The sequence below is a fragment of the Oryzias latipes genome, chromosome 22 (assembly GCF_002234675.1).
Source record: "Oryzias latipes chromosome 22, ASM223467v1".
NCBI lineage: Eukaryota > Metazoa > Chordata > Actinopteri > Beloniformes > Adrianichthyidae > Oryzias > Oryzias latipes.
Window position 1 is genome coordinate 5764329 of NC_019880.2, and position 21403 is coordinate 5785731.

Consider the following 21403-nt stretch of genomic DNA (forward strand, 5'->3'; position numbering starts at 1 on the left):
GGAGGCTGTCTCCACAGGACATCAGAAACTTTAAAGAAAAAGCTTTTTAATATTAAAGATGGGTGCTTTAAATGCAACATTCTTTCAAAAAGTGTCCCAAAAAAAGCAAATGAGTCATTTTTTAGTTTAGATTTGACTTGTGGAGTTGGATGAAGAAGATAAGAATTAAGCATTTAATAAACATGTTCTGAACAATGGAGATAAAGCAGCTAAGAATATTCCTGTCAGATAAAGCTTTTAACAAACAAAATGGAAAATAATACAACTTTTTCAGAAATCTAATGGAAATAAGAATCAATCCTGAAAAATACCACTTTGAACCAAAAGAGGCAGCATCCTCCACAAAGTGCTCTGCCCTCAGACTCTCTCTGAGCGGCTTAATTGGGTTATAATTGGACAAAAAGGCTCTGGGAAAATCAAGTCAGACTCATTTAGGGTCTGTCACAGTTCAAGAACAATCCCGTTCATCTAGAAATTATTTTAGGGGTTTACTTTCCCCAGAGTACCTGAAAATGCACGCATGTGTGTTTGAAGGTAGGTCTGGGGAACAGTAGGGGGCAGGCTAAGAGAGTGTGTATTTAAATGCTGCCTTCCACTTAGTGTTTATAGTGTGAAATAACAGGAGCAGCAGAGACCAGACTTTTTCCGCTCATCCACACACAGATCACAGTCAGACCTGCCAGTCAGATCCAAAGCCCAAAGCTCTCAGACGGCACAGATGCAGCAAAAGCAAAAGGAAAATCCCTCCAACAACATTTGTCGAATTCATTCCATTTATTCAGCAAACTCACCACAGAGCATGCCCATTTAAGGTCAAAGTTAAAATAATGCAATTTTCGAATAATTTAAAAACTGCAGGGAAATTCATTTAAATGAACTATTTTTAATTGTAGTATTTAAGATCACAGAAAATATGTATTAGCTTAAAAGAAAGGGACAAAAATGACAAGGACCTAAACAAAAATGCATCACTCTTTGCTTAGTTAGGTGGAGGTTGACTTTTTCCGACCTTTTTGCGATAAGGCAGCAACTCTTGTAATTCTAACCAAAATGTTTTGCCTCAATACGTTCATTTTTAATCTGCATTGACATTTTTGTCAGACAAAACTAAAGATGATTGTAAGATGAGGAACGGATCATTAATAATGAGCTTCTTGTGTGAAAAAAATAACAACCTGAAGAAAACATGCTTTTGAGTCCTCCCATCATCTGCTGAAACCCATCATGCACCTCTGCCACTCTGCGTTGGAGAGCCATTTCTCATCATCCCGACAGACTTCTACTTTGCTCTCATCATCATCAGTTAATATCTCCCTGTAGTGACAGAAGCTGACTTCGTTTGAGCGTGTGTTGTTCTTGTGTGCGCCCGCCGCGGGGGCCTGTCTGAACCATTATCAACAAATGACAAAGTCATTCTCAAGGCGCGCATGCTCTTCTTATTTTCCAGACAGTGGAGAGCTCTCTGCTTTTTCACACATTCCGGCGTGGAGCTTATTTGCTCTGAGTTTTCGGAACAGCTATTAAATTATTTGAGGAAACCATTGAAGCTGCCAGATGCATTCATGAAGCCTCTTTTCAGTATCTCTCCAAAACAAACAGAAGGATGCTGCAACAAAAACCACAAGAAAGTGAACATCACTCTTCATTCTTTAACAATAGGTACAAAATGCAGCAATTAGTAGTACTGTAGTGATTTTTTATTTCTGCATTCTTTAGGATTTTGTTAGCCTGACATTTCATATTTAGGGTGTGGCAACGTGATAAAATATGTAAAAACAAAAACGGTGCAATAAATGAAGTAATACATTTTTCTCCCGTGAAGCTGATGAATGATTTAAAAAATCTAAAGCACATAAAACTGACTAAATATTTAGTTTACGATTTCTTTATGACACGGTACATAGTGACACATAGTTCCTAAATTCTTTTATTGCAGGAAACTAGAATGTGTCACACTAAAACAAAAACATACTGATGGTTATGAATAATAAAGTAGAAACCATGAAAATGATGCTGCCGTTTTTTAAATGAAAAATCATGTGCAACACAAACATTAAATACTAGTAATAATAAATATTTTGGTTTTTTTTGGTCAGAATCTTAAATTTCAGATTTTTTCTCTCCATTCAAGCGGTTAATTCTGTAGAGGCCACAAAAACAATAATGGAAGAAATTAACTTTCAACTTTGTATTATATTTCTGTCATTTCTGACAGATTTTGTGGCTAAAACCACAGCGATGGTTTAACGCGATCACAGAAGGATTCAATCAAGAAAAAACAAAATGCCAAAGCAAATGCAGATCTTTTTAACTTAAGGTTCTTTTAAAGTCATTTCTACTCCTGGGAGAAAAAAGGGAAAATCTCAGAAAAGAAAAAAGGTATAAAGGAAGAAGGATATCTGTTGCAGCGTTCACATCGGGCTCAGAAACGTACATAGAAACGTCTACGTAAATGCACATTTATGTGTGTTTTGGACCTCCGCTGTTCAAAACTTGTGTGCTTTTTTTCCTGGTTGCTACGCACGTTTTTAAGTCTGATTTCGGGCTCTATGTCCAAAAGGGGACGCCCCTGAACGCATGTCAATAGTTAAACTAGCTGAACTTTGACTAATCGGGGACTGTGATATGGTAGTGACTTATGGGTACTAGTGTCCTTTTCAAAACTTGGAAGTGCCGAAAATGAGTAAATTGATCATGAAGGAGAAATAATAATTGCGGTTTGTGCCCAGTTGGAATCTTATGACACCAAATCTTTTTGTCAGAAGAGAGCAGTGAAAGAAAAGGTCGGGTTTCACAAGATTTGCACACTCTTCGACCCTGCGTCTAGCACATCTAGCCTGGTGTAAATTTAGCTTAAATAATATTTGAGACAGCTGTTACAGTGAAAACCAAAATCACAATAAAGAATTCTGAATAAAAAATTATTTTCATTTCCATTTTTTTAGTGAGAGGCAGAATCAACTGAAGCAACAGAGCAGAAGCATCCAATAACAGAAATGTGAGGATAAAAGTCTTATTCTGTCACTTGTAATCTTTTGAACACAGCAGAGGATTATGTCAATAAAATATACAGGCATACTGGTAAAATTCAGTAAAATAAAAAAAAAATAAAAAAAGGGGGGGGGACTGGTCCTTTCTAAAACTAAAACTTGGCCCACTGAACTGTATTTCTTCATATAGCAGTGCAGTGTGTGTGTGTGTGTGTGTGTGTGTGTGTGTCTACTTAAGGAAGAGTGCAGAGACAACGAGTGAGCATCAGAGTCACTTAACATGCACAACATGTCCTCTTAGAGGCAGGCCGGTGTTGCTATAGCAACTAGTGTAGGTCATAAGCCCAGCGGTGATGGCATATTTGATTGGGTAAGTTGAGACAGGAGGGACCATAGTGAGAAAAGAGCAAAACAACAGCGCTGCCAACAGACGTGCTCCAAAATCGGAATGAACGACTCTTAAAAGGACTCTGCACCATGGGGTTATGGCTCAATTCCACCCACAGACAACTTAGTTATTGACTTCAGGATACACAGTAAAGTTTGTGTATATACGGGGCTGCACGATATAGGGAAAACTCGCTGTTTGCAATGATCAATGTTGCGATGATGCAATAACTTGTGATACAGGAACAAATAGAAAAACAATCAAAACATCATTTCCATTTCACTGAAAGTGTTTGATTCAAATCAGAAAGAACACAACTTAAATTACATTCAAAATGAACATCGTCCACATAGAAGGGCGAATATGTAACATAAAAGGGCTCCATCTGATTGGTCAATGATGTAAAGGAGTCCATCTGATTGGTCACATGCATAAAGGGATTTATTTGATTCTTTTAATACTTTAAGCTGCCATAAGATTGTTTTAACCCTACATTTAAAGTACCATTTATCACAATTTCAGCTGGTTTTTCAACATCTATATTGCACAGCTCGATATCGCGATAATGATAAATTTGCGATATATTATGCAGATCTAGTGTGTATGCAGTTTTTTTTTTAACTCCAAAAAGAAATCAGCAAAAGAAAGTAGTACTGCAAACTACTCACAAACGCACAATTCACTGCCTTTTGTCAAACAAGGAGGTATTATTTGTGCCGCCAGAGTTACTGTATGTTTTCATGAACCAATAACTGCCGAAATATCATTAATGTACACAGAGTCCATAAATTAATGCAACATCTGTGTTATCGCTTGGTAAAAAAAAAAACGGAAAAAAAAAAAAAAGATTTTTAGATCTTTACTCGTGAAAATATAAAATTATCAAATAACAAAAATCTACCTTACAGTAGTTTATTGCATTTTATTAAGAAGAAATATTTTTCACATTACTAATTTTTACAAATAAAAGTTCCCTGTTTTTTCTATTATTACTCTTTAGTTTTGTAAAAATATAAAATCTATATACTAGGTTTAACTAAGATTAAAGATAAATTTAAATAAAATTGGAATTAGTCTGACCATGAAATCATGAATAAAAAATAAAGTACAAATGTTGGTAGCGATATTGTGAAATAATGCAACATCAGTGATTAATATTTGTAAAGCTTTTTTCTGCTTTCTACTACTACTTTTACACCAATTGTGTTTTTTTATGACTATGTCATTGGTTTTACTTTTTGGAGGGACAGGTAGCATATTTAAACCACAATTCCAGCTGTTTATATGGAAGTTCTTTGACCCTTCAGAATAAAACACTGATTGCTTTACCAAAGAATTGGCCTCTTTTATAGACCCTCAGGCACAGCGAATGATTAGTACATCATTTTTTAAACATAACGGCACCAGATTATAGGGAGCAGTAAGCAAACAAAAGACATACCATGAAGTTTGACTACATTATCCAGAATGCTGAGAGGCCAGGAGGCAGGTGATTGGTCAGAGGAATTAATGGGAAGTTTTTCTATCTGCAATAATCAGCCTTTACAGGGAGAGTAACACGAGAGATCACTCCGCCAGGCTCCTGCTACAGTGGCAGTATTGCTACAACCATCCATCAAGCTGTGCCACTTCAAAGTTTTCTAAAGTCTTGCTAAAACAATTTTGACAGCCTTTTGAGCGCCATGTTCCACAAAATATTCTTTGAGATCTGTAAGAACAGCCAGAATTCACATATAAAGAAGCATTGCCAACTTTTTTAGAAAGTTAAAGGACTATAAGTGTGCCTTATGGTCAAAAAGAATACGCTATAGCTCACCAGAGCTCACATTTGCAGAAAACACTTGTGTCAAAGGCTCTTATGAATGTGTTTTATGTTCCGTCGTTCATTCAGATGTCATCATTATCATTTATTTAATGTAAAAACTGGGAAAAGAAATACATTTTTTGCTTTTAACTACTGCTGCTTGGTCTCAAAACAGTTGAAAAACCAAAACCTGAGTCAAACCTCCTCACGAAAAAGCACAGATATCTTCCCTCAGTTGTAGTCCCTGTTGGCTGAACCTTCTGACAGGCAGCCATAACCTGCACTGCATCTGCTATAATTGCCTATTATCTCTGGAGACTGTGTGTTGTGAGTCCCTGTTTCCAACACAGAGGGCTACAATTGTGCAGCACAGTAAAACTATAGAAAATCTGAAGGAGAAGGAGGAATGGACTGACTTTTCACATCCAGATCAGATTCACAGTATTACCAGGACTGTGTGTTCATAAGTAAAGATAAAGTTTTTTTTCCCTCCATGGTACTACATGGAAGAAACACAGAAAACACTGATAAGGGAATAATGTAAAAATAGAATTAAAAAGCACACAAGAAATTAAAGTTAAAATTACAGTTTTGTAAAATCAAAATATAGATAAAGGCCTTACTTTAAATGACCAAGTTTAATGGATATTCTGAATAAAAGTTGCCTAAAATTGGTTAAAATCTCGATTAAGGTTCGTTTTTCTGGAGTCACTTTTAATCTTGAAACTTTTGATGATTAACCAATATAAAATATTATTAAAATTGGCCGCCTTTCCAAACACCCGAAAAGTTTTCACCTGATCCACAAATATTTAGGTTTATTGGAAATATTACAGTTTCTATAAGTGTCAGCCAATTAAAAAGTTTGTACATCCTTTTTTTCATCAGATTGGATTTATATAATAAGCTCATAGTCTTTTGCCACATTATCATTTTTTATTTGTTGATACTAGCCAACAATAGAATATTTGATAAACTGAATCGTGCATTAAGAGCATTTTGACAATACCGAGGAGCTCAAATTAAATTAAAAGATTGTTTTTAGACACCTAAAACCAACACTCGAAGTCCAACATAGTTCTTTGTTTAAAGTGCCAAAACATTTGGCAAAAAAGCAAATAAAATAAATAAAACTCAAAGATATAATAAAACAAATTAACCTCAAACCAAATCTAATAACAGTGTAACTATATGGAGGAATCTGATGAATTTGCTTCAGTTAAAAACTATGGTAAGTGAAAAATCAACACCAGAGGTTCTTTGCATTGAATGATTCTGATTAATGTTGAATGAAAGCAAAGACAAAAGCTTTAAAAAGAATTGAGACAGTTGAAAAAGTATCCACAAGAAATCTGCCGGTACTCAATTTAACAGCTATTGAAATTGATCCCTTGAAGCAAAAAAAAAACTTATTAGAGAAAAGGGCGAATTCTACTTGAACACAATAAAAAATATCCCTTTTTGCCCTCCTTCACATTATAGTTGTAAGCCAAATAAATGTGCAACTGTCTGCCAAACGAGCTGCTTTGTGTTGACACAACAGCCACAGACTTTCTGAGTCAATAGGATTAGACGATGCCTTTAAATCCTCAGCACATAAAAAAAGCAAATGAACCCACTCATAATCCTAATCTACTACTCCATTTGCACATATTGGCTTTTCCACCTGAAAGATTACTATGCTTTAAAATATTAGTTTTTAGAGGAAAAAATGCAATAATTAGAACAGATTTTTCAACACCTCAACCATTTAGGGATTTTCAGTTCTTGCAGAATTTAACCTAATTCTGCTTTAAACTGAATTCTGTGCAAATCCTCTGCTACCTGCCACACTGAGAACTCCCTGCAGTGAAAAGCACATTACATGACAGCAGGAAGATGTTGCTGGGAGTTGGAATCAGTTCTTGCTGCTTTAATATTCCTCCAAAGAGTACAGCAGGAGTATCGGGGTGAACACTGGCCAATCAAGCATCCTTTAGACTGGACTGATTTCATTAAGTAGGATTTTGCCAGTGCTTTCAAGCATGGGGGCTCATGTCGTTAAATAAAGAGTAAAAAAGTCAATACTTATGGTGGAACATCACAGTGATAGAGCTCTGAATAGAAAACACCCATGTTGGAATATTTAAAATAGTTTTATACGCCAGTAAAATGCTTTATTAAAATGTTAATGTAATTAAAAGATTGTATTTTGCACAACAAATAAAGTGCTTGAATGCACACTGTTCCATTTCTAACTATGGATTATTTAAAACACAAGCGGGGGCTTTAATGCTTGTGGGGTCACCTAGAGTGTATGTTGTTGATGTTGCTAAGATAGAACACCCAATGAACCCACAATGCATCACTGATGGTGTATTCCAGATAATGGTGTCTACACTGCACGGTGTTTCTCTTCATGCACAACCTCCCGCTCGTTTCTTTAAAAGCTATGGTCAAGAGTTGATCCGCCCTGGTGCTCAGGACACACCATCTCGCAAGTTTTCTTTGTTACCATATACTTATCAAGGGCTTTAATGACTGTCATGGCTACAAGGTCACAGCAGAGACCGATGATGGTCGGAATCAGGTGTGTTGCAAAGGACAGCTGAGAAAACAGGGGGGTTGGAAAATGACGACAGACTACTAATGTGGATCGTGGCATTAGCAGGTGTGTAAACACTAGATGGCAGTGTGACTTCTATTGCGAAACATAGCTAACCTAATGAAAACATAGCATGCTAACATAATACATCTTCCATTGATTTAGTACGCCAATCTAAGCTGCAAAGCTGTGATCTGTCACTGCTTATGAGTAAACAAAACCTCACATTTTTTCAAACCACAAAGCACACTTAAAATCCTTTAATTTTCCCAGAGATCAACAGTGCAAGTTTAAAAGTGTAAGTGTAAGTGTAAAATCTAGTTATGCTTACTGACCTCAAACTGATTTTCTGTGGTACAAGGAGATTTTTTTTAAAAACAGGCCAAATGTTTAGGTATGACTGATAACCTATAACGCCAAACAGCTGGATGGATCGTTGGAGCACTACTGATATTATACTACCTGGCAGAAAGATTTGTAATTAACATTATAAAGTTGAAAAGTGAGATTTATGTTTTGTGTTTTACGTGTTACAACTGAACAATGTTGAGAGTCTAATGTCTGACTAAACTGCTGTGTTGCTCTCTCTGCAAATGCTTCTTATTGCAGATAAAAAGGGGAAACATGAAGAACACAATTCACTACAAAAACTTCCCATCAAGTCTTCAGACCAATCATCTGCCTCTTGGGCCCTTCTCAGCATTCTGGATGGGTGTAGTTAAACCAGATTATAGAACTATTTTGTTTTGGTGCTCCTTGTGTATGAAACCAGACCGCTAGTTCTATGTTTATTGAGACCATCAGTTGGGCTCTCGGTCAGAAAAATATGGTTAGAAATCTCTATAGGTGGTCTATGGGATAGGAGTAATGCCCAAAGAAATGATTTAATCTACAAGTATTTAATCCCTCATTTTACAGGTGAAGGTAGCAAGACTAGTGTCTGTCTTAAAGGGACATTCTGCATTTATTAAGTGGAATAGTGGGAAGCACTTGAGTGTCTCCTCAGCTGACAAAGGTCTAGGAGCTGTTTTTAGCAACTGAATTTGAACTGCATCAGTGCCATTTAAAAAATATTTATGATAATGGCAAGTTATTAATATCAGAAATGAAATGGGCTGATACAAAAAACATCAGCTTTTGTGTATTTTCTCAGCTGTAATTTATCCATTAAGTGTGGTCCAAACTTTAACAGAACCTTCTTCACCACGATGACCTTTAACTCTACCTGCAGCCTGTAAATGCATTAAGACAAGTGAATTGGTCCCCATAAAGAATGCTCTGTAATGACAGTAAATGTGTTCTAAAAGTTATAGGTCCAAATGTCCTTCCTAACATGCAAAAACAAATCAGTTATCCGTGAACAGATTTAAAAAACGAGCTAGTTGAACCAGTTGAAAACTTTTAAATTCAATTTTTTTTGTTTGCTAAAGCAATTTGCCGTGTAGCCATCTCAATGTCAACTGTTCAAAACTTAAATAGCAATGCAGTCCAAACATTTTACAACTACAGAATTCAAGTAATCTATAATCAGAGAAAAAAACACGTTCACTTTACAACTTTTAGTCCTCTAGAAGTGTTCCTGTTACAGACAAGTTGTTAAAACATAAATGCTTTACTAGAAAATACTGCTATAATACTCGATTATGTACAGTTGTACTTTTAGTTAAAAACTTGTCAGCATTTGGGTTTGTATCTGATGGTGTGGACATCTGGTAAAACCTACAAAGACGTGCATTTATGACACATTGAAAAATAGTGAATAAAATATAAAGTGAATGTATGACACGATACAGCAAAGAAGGCTGCACTAGAAGAAAAGAAACAGAAACCAAAATATGACAAATGCTGATGGCAACTCTGGTTTGTGTGTAACTCTAGGAAAACGGAAGCGTCACAGAACAAATAAATATGCTTCGTTCCTGAAAACAGTTTTAAATCCCATAAACTGGCATCTAACATGTATCGCATCTTCACTTAACTCAGTCACTGGAGTATTTATGGAGCTACACTTGAAGACATTTTTCAGAGAAATCATCTGAAAAAGGCAAAGCAGTGAGGGTTTAAATTAATGGATCAAAACTTAAGTAAATCAAACTGTAGTAAAACCTTAACAACACAAGAGAAAATATCTGAATGAATACAGTTTCTCTTCGAACAACACGGACTGAATAAAACAGTCATATAAATATAGCTAAGGCCGGTATGTTTTTATGACTTTTTATGAAGTTTTTTTTCTTTTTGTTTAGACATTCATTTTACGGTTCATGAACCAATAAAAATAAGAAACAACTTAGTGACCAAAACATTAACATTAAAAAAAAGCAACTCTAATCTAGCAGATAAAACATAATGAAGTACATTTAAGACATACAATCAGTAACTGTTAGATCTAAAAGATGTGACCGATCAAAGAGATCAAGGAAGGGTGTTTTAGCAGTTTCCTGAAAACTGAGATGGATTTTAAAAAGAAATATAAATACGTATATATGATTATAATCAAAATGATTATAATTACAGATTTAAATATTCATCTATGGTATCATTGAATCAATTTTGTTGCTGAATAACATGCATTTCTGATAGTTTGAAATGTAAAAATGTAAAGCTTTTTTTCATGAAAGTTCCACTTTTGTTAAGTTTAAATGAAAATTTAAGTGGGAAAAATATTTTGTTTTAACCAAGCAAAATTTGGAAATGACGTCTGGAAAAGGTAATATATATCTAATTTAAAAAAACTGCGAATATTATTAATCAAATGAATTCTGTATTTTCACAGCAATGTTCAGCTACACTCATTTTCATGTAAAAACTTTTATGGAAGTCATTTTTATAGAATTTATTTAAGTCAAAACAACAGTGAGAATCCTGTAAAACCCTTAACCACAGAGAAGATACAACTGTTTGAAACCTCTACAAATGAGGTTAACCAGAGTCTGATTTGGTGGTTTGAACCCACAACGGCTCCCAGCAGGCCATAGCAACATGCTGATTCATCACAACTGAAGCTGCAGTTTATCATGCCGTCAGCTTCCATTCATGATGGATCCAAACAAAAGAAACAACTGAAGGTGTATTCAGAAATCGTTTGTTCCGGACAGTCCCAAACCCTGCTTTTGGTCTGTATTCAGGCTGGCATCAAGCGGACCCCTCTGTGTCTGAAGATGCCTTCAGTCATTGGCCAGGAACTACGAGGCCGGGTCAAAACAACGAAAGAAGGACAAACGAGCTGTGTTTTACAATCCTTATTGGGACAGATAACTTATTAAAACTTTATATGGCAATTACCAGTTTTGAATGTCAGGAGCAACACTTTTTACTAGTCACTTGGGTACGGCGGAGGCCTGCTGCAAGGCGGTTCCTGGCAAGGAGACGAGCCATGGTTGCTTTAATCTAGAGAATGCTAGCAACTGCAGTGATAAGGAGACGTCGAATATGAGGATAGGCTGATACCTGTTTGTGACAGAGATTGTCGGGAAAACAGCGAGAAGCATTTTGTATCACATTCAAAGTTGTTTTGATGAGCTTGCATTCATCTGACAACCTTTCAATGAGTTGCTGTGTCTCATAGTTGTGTTATGGTATTATTCTGTTAAGGAAACTACAGGGTAGCTTTTAGGGTGATATTACGGCAGCGCTAGCTGAGACACCGAAAAGCATCTTAGAGGTGTTTTCAGCTGTGTTAAAATATACGTTCTAACAAATAGTGTGTTTGATGACACGACAATCGTTGTTTTACATTCGTCCGCGGCTCATCTGTTGCTTCATTCCAACTCTATTTATGTCGGCTACGGTAGCTGTTTTGGTTCAGTTATTCTGCTCCGAGGACGGATTGTATTCAGACTGAGGAATCTTAGAGCGAACCTAAGCTCAGTCCAATTGGAAATGAACCGAGACTACCTCAAAAGATGGGCCTGAGAGTGGTTCCTGGTCCACCGGACCAGCCCAGCCTGCTTGGGTGTATCAGACTGAAAATTTGTTCTGGATTATTGGGAAAAACAAACTCAGGTTCACTTTAAGCGAACCAAATGTGTCCAGTCTGAATACACCCTGAGAGACCAGCTGCAACAGCCTGCTTTAACCAGATTAGGATTAAGTTGCATGGGAGATTACCTGCCTGGAGCAGAAAGACAGGTGGTTGTGTTTCTGTCTGCACACTTGCACACAAACAGACAATTTACCAACTGCTTGTTGACACAAACGACTGAACAAAAATTCTGCACCACACAAAGCAAACAGGAAGGGAAGAGAAGAGCGCTGTGTGAACTGTTCAGAGAGATAAAAATCCCTTCTGGAAAAAATAAACATTTTCTACATTCCTTCAAATGAGCTTTTTGAATAGAAAACATGCCACAAAGAAAAGAGTTAACCTGGTGACAGGCAAAAATATTTAAAGTTGAAAAACTTTATTAAAAACAAACACTTCAGGGTTTAGTCAAAAACACTGTAACAGGTTTTTCCCCAAATATAAATCACACCAAAAGGTTTGTTCTTCTGCGCTCCAAACCCATCTCCTCCAATAAATAAAAATGCTTCATGCAGCTTTGCAATGAAACTTTATATATAAACATGATTATGGCAGACAAGCTGAGGTCAAATTTGAATTTATCCATAATAATAAAAGGTTCATATTCTAACTGTTTCACTAATGTTCTGATTTGTTAACAGTTGTTAAATATAAATATAATTATAATACAGGACCATTTGTATGTGCTTTGGGGAAAAAAACTACTGATGTTTTTATGATTGTTTTGTAGTGAAACTTTATTTTTGCATATTTGAAAACATGTAAAGGAAGAGAAGAATTAGCTGTAGCTGTGTCTGTTAAACTTTATGTTGTGTACTGATCACACTGTTTGTTCTAATTTAGTACAAAAAGTACAGAAAGGTTTAAAAATAAAAGCTGAAATCTGGTTGGATTTCAAATGTTCACATTTAAAGTCCCACTCCAATCATCTTTTAATCTGTTGCATGCGTGTTCCCAGTGGTTTTTTCATTATGATTACGCCGTTTCTATGCAAAAATGAAAAGAACAGCCGTTTTCAAGGACATAGTTTCTGCAGAGCGGCAGTAGATCATTAAAAAGTTGTGTGAGTTGTGTGCGGGTTTGTTTGCATGGAGTAAACCTGTGCTCATCATCCCTTCGTTTACCCCCCCCCCCCCCCCACACACACACACACACTAGCTTACAGCCCCTAACAACCCAAAGCTAACATGAGCGATGCATCAAAAATATTGGAGCTATCATACACAGATGACAGCTCAGACAAAGGAGATAAAGACTGACATACATGAATCTACTCATCTATAAGTGGATCTATTGGAATGGAGCAGAGCAAGGAGGTTGTGGCTTGTCGATTGTAGTTTGGATCCAACAACTCCAAAATAGCAAACGCCAGTTTTTCGTCTGCTCCTGATTGGCCTCGATTTGAATAAAGAAAGTACCCCGAAATGCGTTGTGATTTTCTTCATACACGTTCTTCATCATGAGAAAAACGCTTAAACACATCATTTTCATTGGAGTAGGTCTTTAGATAGGATATATTTTGGTTCCTGCAATTTCAAAAATCAATCAATAAGAACAGCAATATTTCTCAATGAAATCCTAATAATGCAATTATTTTAGAGAACAGTTCAAAGGATAAAGAAGGGCAGATAATTCATCTCCACCTCTGTGTGCAATGGTTGCCTGCTTGGCTGCAGAAGACCTAAAATGGAGTTTAAAGGGGGGAGAATAGGTGGGGGAGCAGGTCTGGGGAAAGAAAGAGAAAGTGTGACAGCACTGCAACAAGGGGAAAGCAGATGGGGGGTGAGGGGGTAGTGGTGGAATAGAAAGAAACTAATTTGTTCTTCTGTCTGGGCTCGCTCTCGTCTCACCTTGGCCCAGATTTACAGCCGTTACCACATTCACTGCTAATAGAGGCGGAAAACAGCACACACATGCCAACACTGACACGCACACAAACACACCGACACAGTCGGCTTGAGAAGGCCATTAGTCCTCACACCCGTTATTACTTCCTAATCATCTGCTGGAATGTCAAAGATTTCACAGGAAAGCAGGAGAAGCTGCCTAATGTGTGCAAGCAGATGTCAAAGCAAGAGCTGGGGGAAAAAACACTTATCTAACGATAATGTGCAGGCAGCAGAGGGGAAAATATGACTGTTCAGATCCACAGAGCAGCCCGAAGAATCACAGGAAGAGTCAAGCAGATGGTCGATTTAAAACACAAGTTTCACCAAGGTGAAGGAAGACCAAACCTAGCTGGACTTCTCTGCTCTTCAGCTGGAGTTGAGAAATGTAAACAAAACATGGCGGGTTTATTGGGAGCACAATTCATTTATAAACAGAGCGGAGGGGGGCTTTGTTTTATTCCTTTTTTTTCTTCAAATTTTGGAGTCACGTGTAACCTGTGAAGCATGTTTCTGAGGGAGGAAGCCGAGTAGGAAACACAGTACACCACATCCACAACACCAGAACTTCGTCAGCTAAGAGCAACACTTCAAGATGGACCCAGAGGATCCCCATAGAGGATCCCCTGTAGGGCTCCACGACATGAGGAAAACTTGCGATACGCGATATTAGTGATTAATATTGCAATGATGATATAACTTCTGCCATAAGATTGTTTTAAACACATTTAAAGTAACCATTTATTGCGATTTTCGCCGTCTTTTGCAATATGCATATTGCAAAGCTTGATATCGTGACAACAATAAATTTGCGATTTATTGTGCAGGCCTAATCCCCTGTATTTCTATCATAGACACCACAAGAATGAAGAAGATAAAACAGCAACAAGACCCACCCTGTGTGAAAGAACTGAACAGACATCACAACACATCTAACTCAATTCTATATGCAAAAAAACAGAACAAAAAAACTGCTGTATCATGGGATCACCTGTATCTTTCACAGTGGCCCATCTATAAATGGAAAGAGTAGAAAATAGAGAGCTGACATCCTTCTCTGGAACTGAATCCAAATAACGTTAAAATAATGTTTCCACTTCCCCGGGAAGTGGAACCATTCACTTGTTACATCAATGCAGTGGACAGATATGTCTACTTCAATCAGGAAAATGACATGGACCACCATTTCCCCTCCTAAAAACGGCTCCAAACATATAAAGGAAGTCAGGAACATTTAAAGAAATGGGAGACCCGTTCATCCTCATCAACCTAAGCTAGAAGTAATCACAAAGCCAAAACCAGACCTACAAACTTAGAATGAACCAACAAAGGAAAGACACCTTCCTCAGAAACTGCAGTTAGAGGGAAGGAGAACTTGCAGAAATTACCCCAAGGAAGAAAGGGAGCAACAAAGAAACAATGTTTTCCTCTCGTGTCCCTCAGGCGTGTCTGAGAAACTCAAAAAAATCTTTACAAACATTCCAGTTTATTTCAAACCCAGCAAAACACTGAGTCAGAAGCTGGTTCACCTCAAGGAAAAAACAAAGAAGAAGCAGAGCAATGTGGTCTAAGCGATTTAGACTGGAAGACCTAAACAACAGTTACAGAAGAGCCACTTCAAGCCAAGGACTCAGCAGTTCATCTGCACCTCAAGGACAGAAGAAGAAAGTCCTTTGAAAATGATGCAGATTCTGGACAGACAAGACAGGCGGTTGAAAGAAGAGTCAAAGCAGTGCTCCCATTTTGACATATTTGCCCGGCACTAAAGTCTCATTCCAACCTGCAACACCAACAATAAACCAATAACAAGTACTGAGCTCCACCGAAACCCCCACCGGGTAACCAGACATCAGCCAACTGTTCTGATGAACCTTGAGTTGTTAAACTTTTACTCAGCACATAAACAACGCAAATTCCCCATCACCACCAGTAGAGTGTCCGCCCTGAGACTGGACGGTCATGAGTTCAAACCCAGGCCAAGTCATCCCAAAATGCAAAATAGGGAACCCATGTGTCAAGCCTAACAGGATAACCCGAAAGGTTAAACAACAAAAGATCATAACATTTTGTCACAGGAAGTACTTTTGATTTTGTGTACAACGGTCCAACATTTATCGCAGGGGTTACTTTCTAAAAATAAGCTGCAATGGGTGAAATCTGCAAAGCAGAATTACAGATTTTTTTAAGGCTATAAAACCCTATTATACCCATTATTCACTAACAGTATTTCATTGGTAAAATTCACTTTGATCACTTTTTAGCAACACACCATTGCTATGGAGGATGAAATAATAACCTCATAAGCAAAACATATAGAAAAACGGTAATCTGTTGCATCACAACTGTTTGATTTCAAAAGTACAAACAAAACAATGCCTCAAAGTGTGCAAGTTTATGTCTCCATCTAATTAAATGTCAGATTAAGTAGATGAAAAGACACTGACTTCTTTAAAATGTAAAAACTACACTAATGGACATGAAAACGCAACCAAAAGCTGCAAAGGTGCTCCATGTTCTGCTTTTAATAAATAAAATAGAAGTTATGATGCATTATTGATTTCCTTGGCACATATTGAAGTTTGCCTTCACCTTCTAAGGCTGGCTTTGATATCCTGCTCGTAAAGTTTGTGTCTGAGATCCAATCCTGGCCTCGGCTTGTTAAAGATTTCATTGGTCTTTTATGTGCAGCGCACCTTAATCTAAATGTGTCTCCAGATTACACCTACAGATCCTTAAGGTGTCTTTATAAAGACATGGCAAACAACCAGAGCAATAACACACAGCACCCACCTCCTCACTGTTAGATGTATCATTGTTTGCTTGAGCCATCAGTGCTGTTAGGTCTCCGTTTTATTATTGATTTGCTGGATTGTGCCAAGTTTTTTTTATTTTGATTTTTTTTTGCTGTTGAGTGTAAACTTAGTGTTTAGAAGCACTCAGGGTTTTTTTTGTGTGAATTTAAGTCTGTGGACTGAAAACTGTCAGGTTTGATTATGCCAAGTTGGAAATATTTTCTTGAATGTAAGATCTCATAAAATATGATGTAAATGTCAGATTTTTAAAATTGGTTGACATCAAAACTAGTGCTTGGAAATGACTAGAAATTATGCAAATTATACTGTAGTTACTTGGGAGTGGAGGATTAATAGATTCGATTTTTCAATCAGACAGTGTTGATTTTCTTCTTCATCGTCTCATTAAAAGTCCTGCCTCTGAAACCGGCCTTCTGCTGCCTTTATATTATTTTACCCACGCTGACAGTATGAAAACTAACCAGCTGTAGGGTCAAAGGTACACTTTAGGCTGCTCCAAAATCAACCTTAAAAGAATGGATTAAAGCAAACAGACTTAGTTTAAATGCCACACTCCATTTGTGAATTGACAAGCAATCAAATGAAGGAAAAATGTTAAAGTGACTGGTGTAAAATAAACCAAATTCTCTTTTCCTGAATTAAAAAGGATCAGTAAAAGACAGCAAATACTGGAATCTTTATTTTGTAACAAGGCTTGGCTTTGATTCATTATTTAAAGTTTTTTTTTTTAAAGGTGAAACAACCCTAGGTTGTTTTGCAGTGATTATGACCGCTCAAAATCCAATATGTAATACTCATAAATAATGTAAGTTTGATTACTAAACCTAAAAATCCCAGCTAAGGATTTACCAGGGTTCTTGTGAGAGATTTATGAGCTTGACGCATCAACATAGATGACAATAAAAATACGTGTCTTATGCAGCATTTGTTCAACACGTCATTTTGATTCAAATGATTTTATGAAGTAAACACACCGACCGACAACATCAGCTTGTAACAAGGAACTGGAGGGAGGCATCCCAGAACTGCTGTCATTATCTGCTCTGGAGTTGGATGAAGCAGCATTGGTCAACGTGCAGAATTTAGCTGGAACTCCTGGATGTGGAAAACATATATACCCACATATACCCAGGCCGAAACGTTTTGGTGGTTGACTTTGATGTTTGTGGGGATTTTCTCATCCCCTTGGTCTTCAAGTCACTCAGCAAGTGTTTGTGAAGACTCTGGTAATACCACTGTACTTCAAATGTGATGTTAAAGTCAAAGTCCCATTAGATGGGTCAAATTTGTTCTTTACATTTGACCCATCCCCAGTCACAACCATGTGGTGGTTCAACCCCTGCATCATCCATCCCTGCAATGCTGAGTGTCAAGCAGGGAGGGGTCGCCATGGGTGCTTTGGCAAGGAGTTTTTTCTTCCTGATACAACTTTCGCTACTTTTCGTTTGTTACTTGTGTTGCAGGAACTTTTTTACCAATTGTTTGCTAAACTTTCCTCCAAACTAAAGCAAAAATGTGCAAATTCAGAGACGAAAACTGAGAATCAGAAACATTTTCTGCGGCGAGCAGCATTAAAAAAGGACATCAGTAACTTCCAAAGCTCAACTTGAAGCTAAACGGAATCACTGAACAACAAACACACTAAACTGGTTTGAACGCAATCCAGAATCTGACAAATTGTTGGGACAACAATGCAGCTCCGTTTGAAAATGCCCAACTCTCTTCTCCACACAGTCATCCAGTCACTTTTGGTTTGAAGACTGTTTAATACTGAATCCTTCTGCTCTTTACATGTTGTTTTTACATGGATTTAAGACCGGATTTGTTCAAATTGCTTCCAATACTTTATATTCACATATAACAAAACAGGGGGAAAAAATGTGCAAACACTTTGCTCATTTTTGAAACAATACCCACTATATACCCAGTAAATTAGAATCTAATCCCAAAATCTATGTTATGCAAGCAGATGGAATTTGTGTTACATATATGACGTTCTAGAAAAGCAGCTTCTGCAGCACCACAGGGAGCCTGGTTCCTACAGAAGGTTGCTTCTAAGGTGTCTTCACCCTGACATCCTTTCATCGTAGATACATCAGGCAAACAGGAAACCCTTGAACCAGAAATGCTCTCAACAAATCTGTAGGAGCAGACGTGTCGGTTTTCTGCTTGCATACAGAAAATAACATTCTACCAGGCTTTTCCTTCAAATGAACATCAGATTTGTTTTTTAGAATATTTTATTTAACACCATAAGCATATTGTGTATTTTCAGTGAGCAAAGCCACTTCGTCCTAATGGCCTTGACAGTTCCTGCTAAGCCGAATGTTTTCAGTACATTAAAGCAGGGACATATTTGATGAAAACTCTTAAATCAAATGTACTGCTCAGACGTATGTTAAACTCTAAGGTTTTTAAACTGACCACTAAGCAGAAGTGGGAAAACTAGTTTTGCTCTATATTTAGCAGTCCTTCCGCTGGGCAGAAAACCACTAAAAGCTGGAAAGGAGAAGCAGTAACATTCAGTCCTTCTGCATCTTAAATCATAGTCACCATTTAATAAGCCCGGAGAGATGCTAAAAGCATTTCACACACTCATCTTTATCCTCACAAACAGACTCCAACAAGCTGCACTGAACTGCAGGGAGGCAGTATTCCTTGTATGTTTTCCCGGGTTCACTTTCATCTGAGAATTACATTTATTACGTATGTAAATTCCTTTAGACTCTACTCACTTTTAATAGCTCTTTTAAAATTCAATGCTCCAAAAGCTGCTTGACCTCCGGACAACCAAGAGGTTAAGCAGAAGATATTTCCAAACCCTCCAAACACTGACTGCATACCACCCAATTCATTCCTGAGGACATTTGGGGCTTTTTCAATGAAACTAAATGTGATGGGAATGGTAGTTTTTGGTGGATTAAATAAGAAAATGGTAGTATGGAGGTTTTAAGTGTGAACAAAAACCAAATAAACAAAGCAATTTTTGTTTAAAGTGGTTATGTGTGTTTTTAACAGTAAAAAAACTGCTTTCAGACACTTGAACGATTTAATAAATTAAAGTTGCCATCTTTGTTCAAGTTTCACATTGCTAGGTATCCAAAACAGTGGTTTTAATACCAGATAAATTTGGTTTTGAACAGAAACGGACACAGAACAGGCTGAAGGGTTCGGGGTAGGAGAGAAAAGATATTCTTCTAATCCAATTAAACTGAAGGTCAATATTTATCCAGGTGGAGTCTTGAAGTTGAGTCATTGGAACTTGGACCTAAAATCCATCATTTGGAACAGGGAAAACAGGGAACAGGGAAATCCTCAATCAAAAGATGACTTGATTGTAGATTTTGACTAAAGAGCTGCATGCCAAGTCCAGCTGAGGGACGTGTTGGCTGCAACATTCAAACCCCCAATAACCAGATTCTCTTAGTGGAACACTTGGAATCACTGTATTGGGAATCCCATCAGAACACAAACAACTAACCCATAAAAGCTTCCTGCTTTATTCAGAAATGACATTTGGTCTGACGCACAGATCCCAGAGTGAATAAATTAACAATTATGAGACTATTTTATTCATTTTTATTTTTCTAAACAAAACTTTTACTCTGCTTTTGTGCGTTTACGCCATATCGATATTATTGAATCTAATATTCCCTGATGTATTCTGTCATCTGGTATAAAACAGCTTGAATGAAATTGAATGTATAGAAAAATGGGAAAAATATGGGGGGGGGAGCACGTAGCTTGCTGCTGAAGTTAATCAAATAGTTTTTGGTTTGTGCACAAACAAATTGTGCAAAATGTTGTTTACTAAATAACAAAGATTATATTACACTCTGCTAGATATTTCAGAAATTGTCAAAAGGAGCAGTTAAAACCATATAGGTTATTGCAAATAGTACTTAAGTTTCCTAAGTTTTGCATTTGACTCATAACAAAGTAACCCCATAATACCTTAAAGGTTAATGCAACCGAGCAAGAAATACATTATTGTATTAAATACAAACTAATGACAAAAAAATGCTACACTGAAAACATTGTTTTTGACTATAATAATAGCTGGTATTACCCAGCACAGCTATTCAAATCAGCTGATTCCTAGTTAGATAAACAGGTTTTTGAGCTTAGTCCACAGAACTGAATCATTATTTGTCAGGTTTGACTGCTCTATCATGTTTATGTGGTTTTGCAGGCTGCTTGTGATGAGATTTATGCCACTTGAAGAAGTGTCAATTGAGTACACATGGAAAAAAAGTTGGCAAGCAGACACCCGCCAGACCAAAACAGCTAGCAGAGAAGTCACGTGGTCAACTGTAAACAAAGCAGTTATGCAATAAACCTGAGATTCATGCGTTTGCTGGGAAACTGGAGTGAACTGTAAATGGATGGATGGATGGTGAGGACTGAACCCCCCACCCATCCATATAATGTGGCTCAGGTTTCCCCCCTCAGCGTTGCCTGTTTCCCGCACGGAAGGGGGCGGGAAGGGGGAAAGAAGCGCCATAATAAAAGTGTCTTCTAACCATGCAGGACCCCCTTTCTGTGATTTTCAAAGGCACCCACGTGTTGTCATTGATTGACAAAAGCAACGTGTTCATCGTTAGTGTGTGAGGAGGCTTTCTAAACGGTGAAGGGGACGCGTGTGTTGGCAGAAAGTATTCATGATGTGGTTGTGCTGGGGGGAAGAAAAAAATAGGGACAATATTGTCATTTTTGGGTTACAGCTGGATTTACAAATATAACCTCAGACAGCCCCGCGCACTAGTCTGGTGGAAGGCGATATACTGTACATCCAGATAACAGGCTTTGAACGAAAGTGATGCTGAGATTCCAGCCTGCAAAGAAGAAAAAAGGAAGAAAAAAAACGTCACGCGGCACTGCTCCTATTTGTTGACAAGATAAACTCCTGCGCGG

At 37.4% G+C, this 21403-nt stretch overlaps 1 protein-coding gene across 2 annotated transcripts in view; it reads right to left on the reverse strand.

Annotated features, from left to right (window-relative positions):
- Nucleotides 1-21403, reverse strand: part of stag1 (stromal antigen 1) — a 37126-nt gene that overhangs the window by 15296 nt on the left and 427 nt on the right. The gene's annotated exons all lie outside the window — the stretch shown is intronic.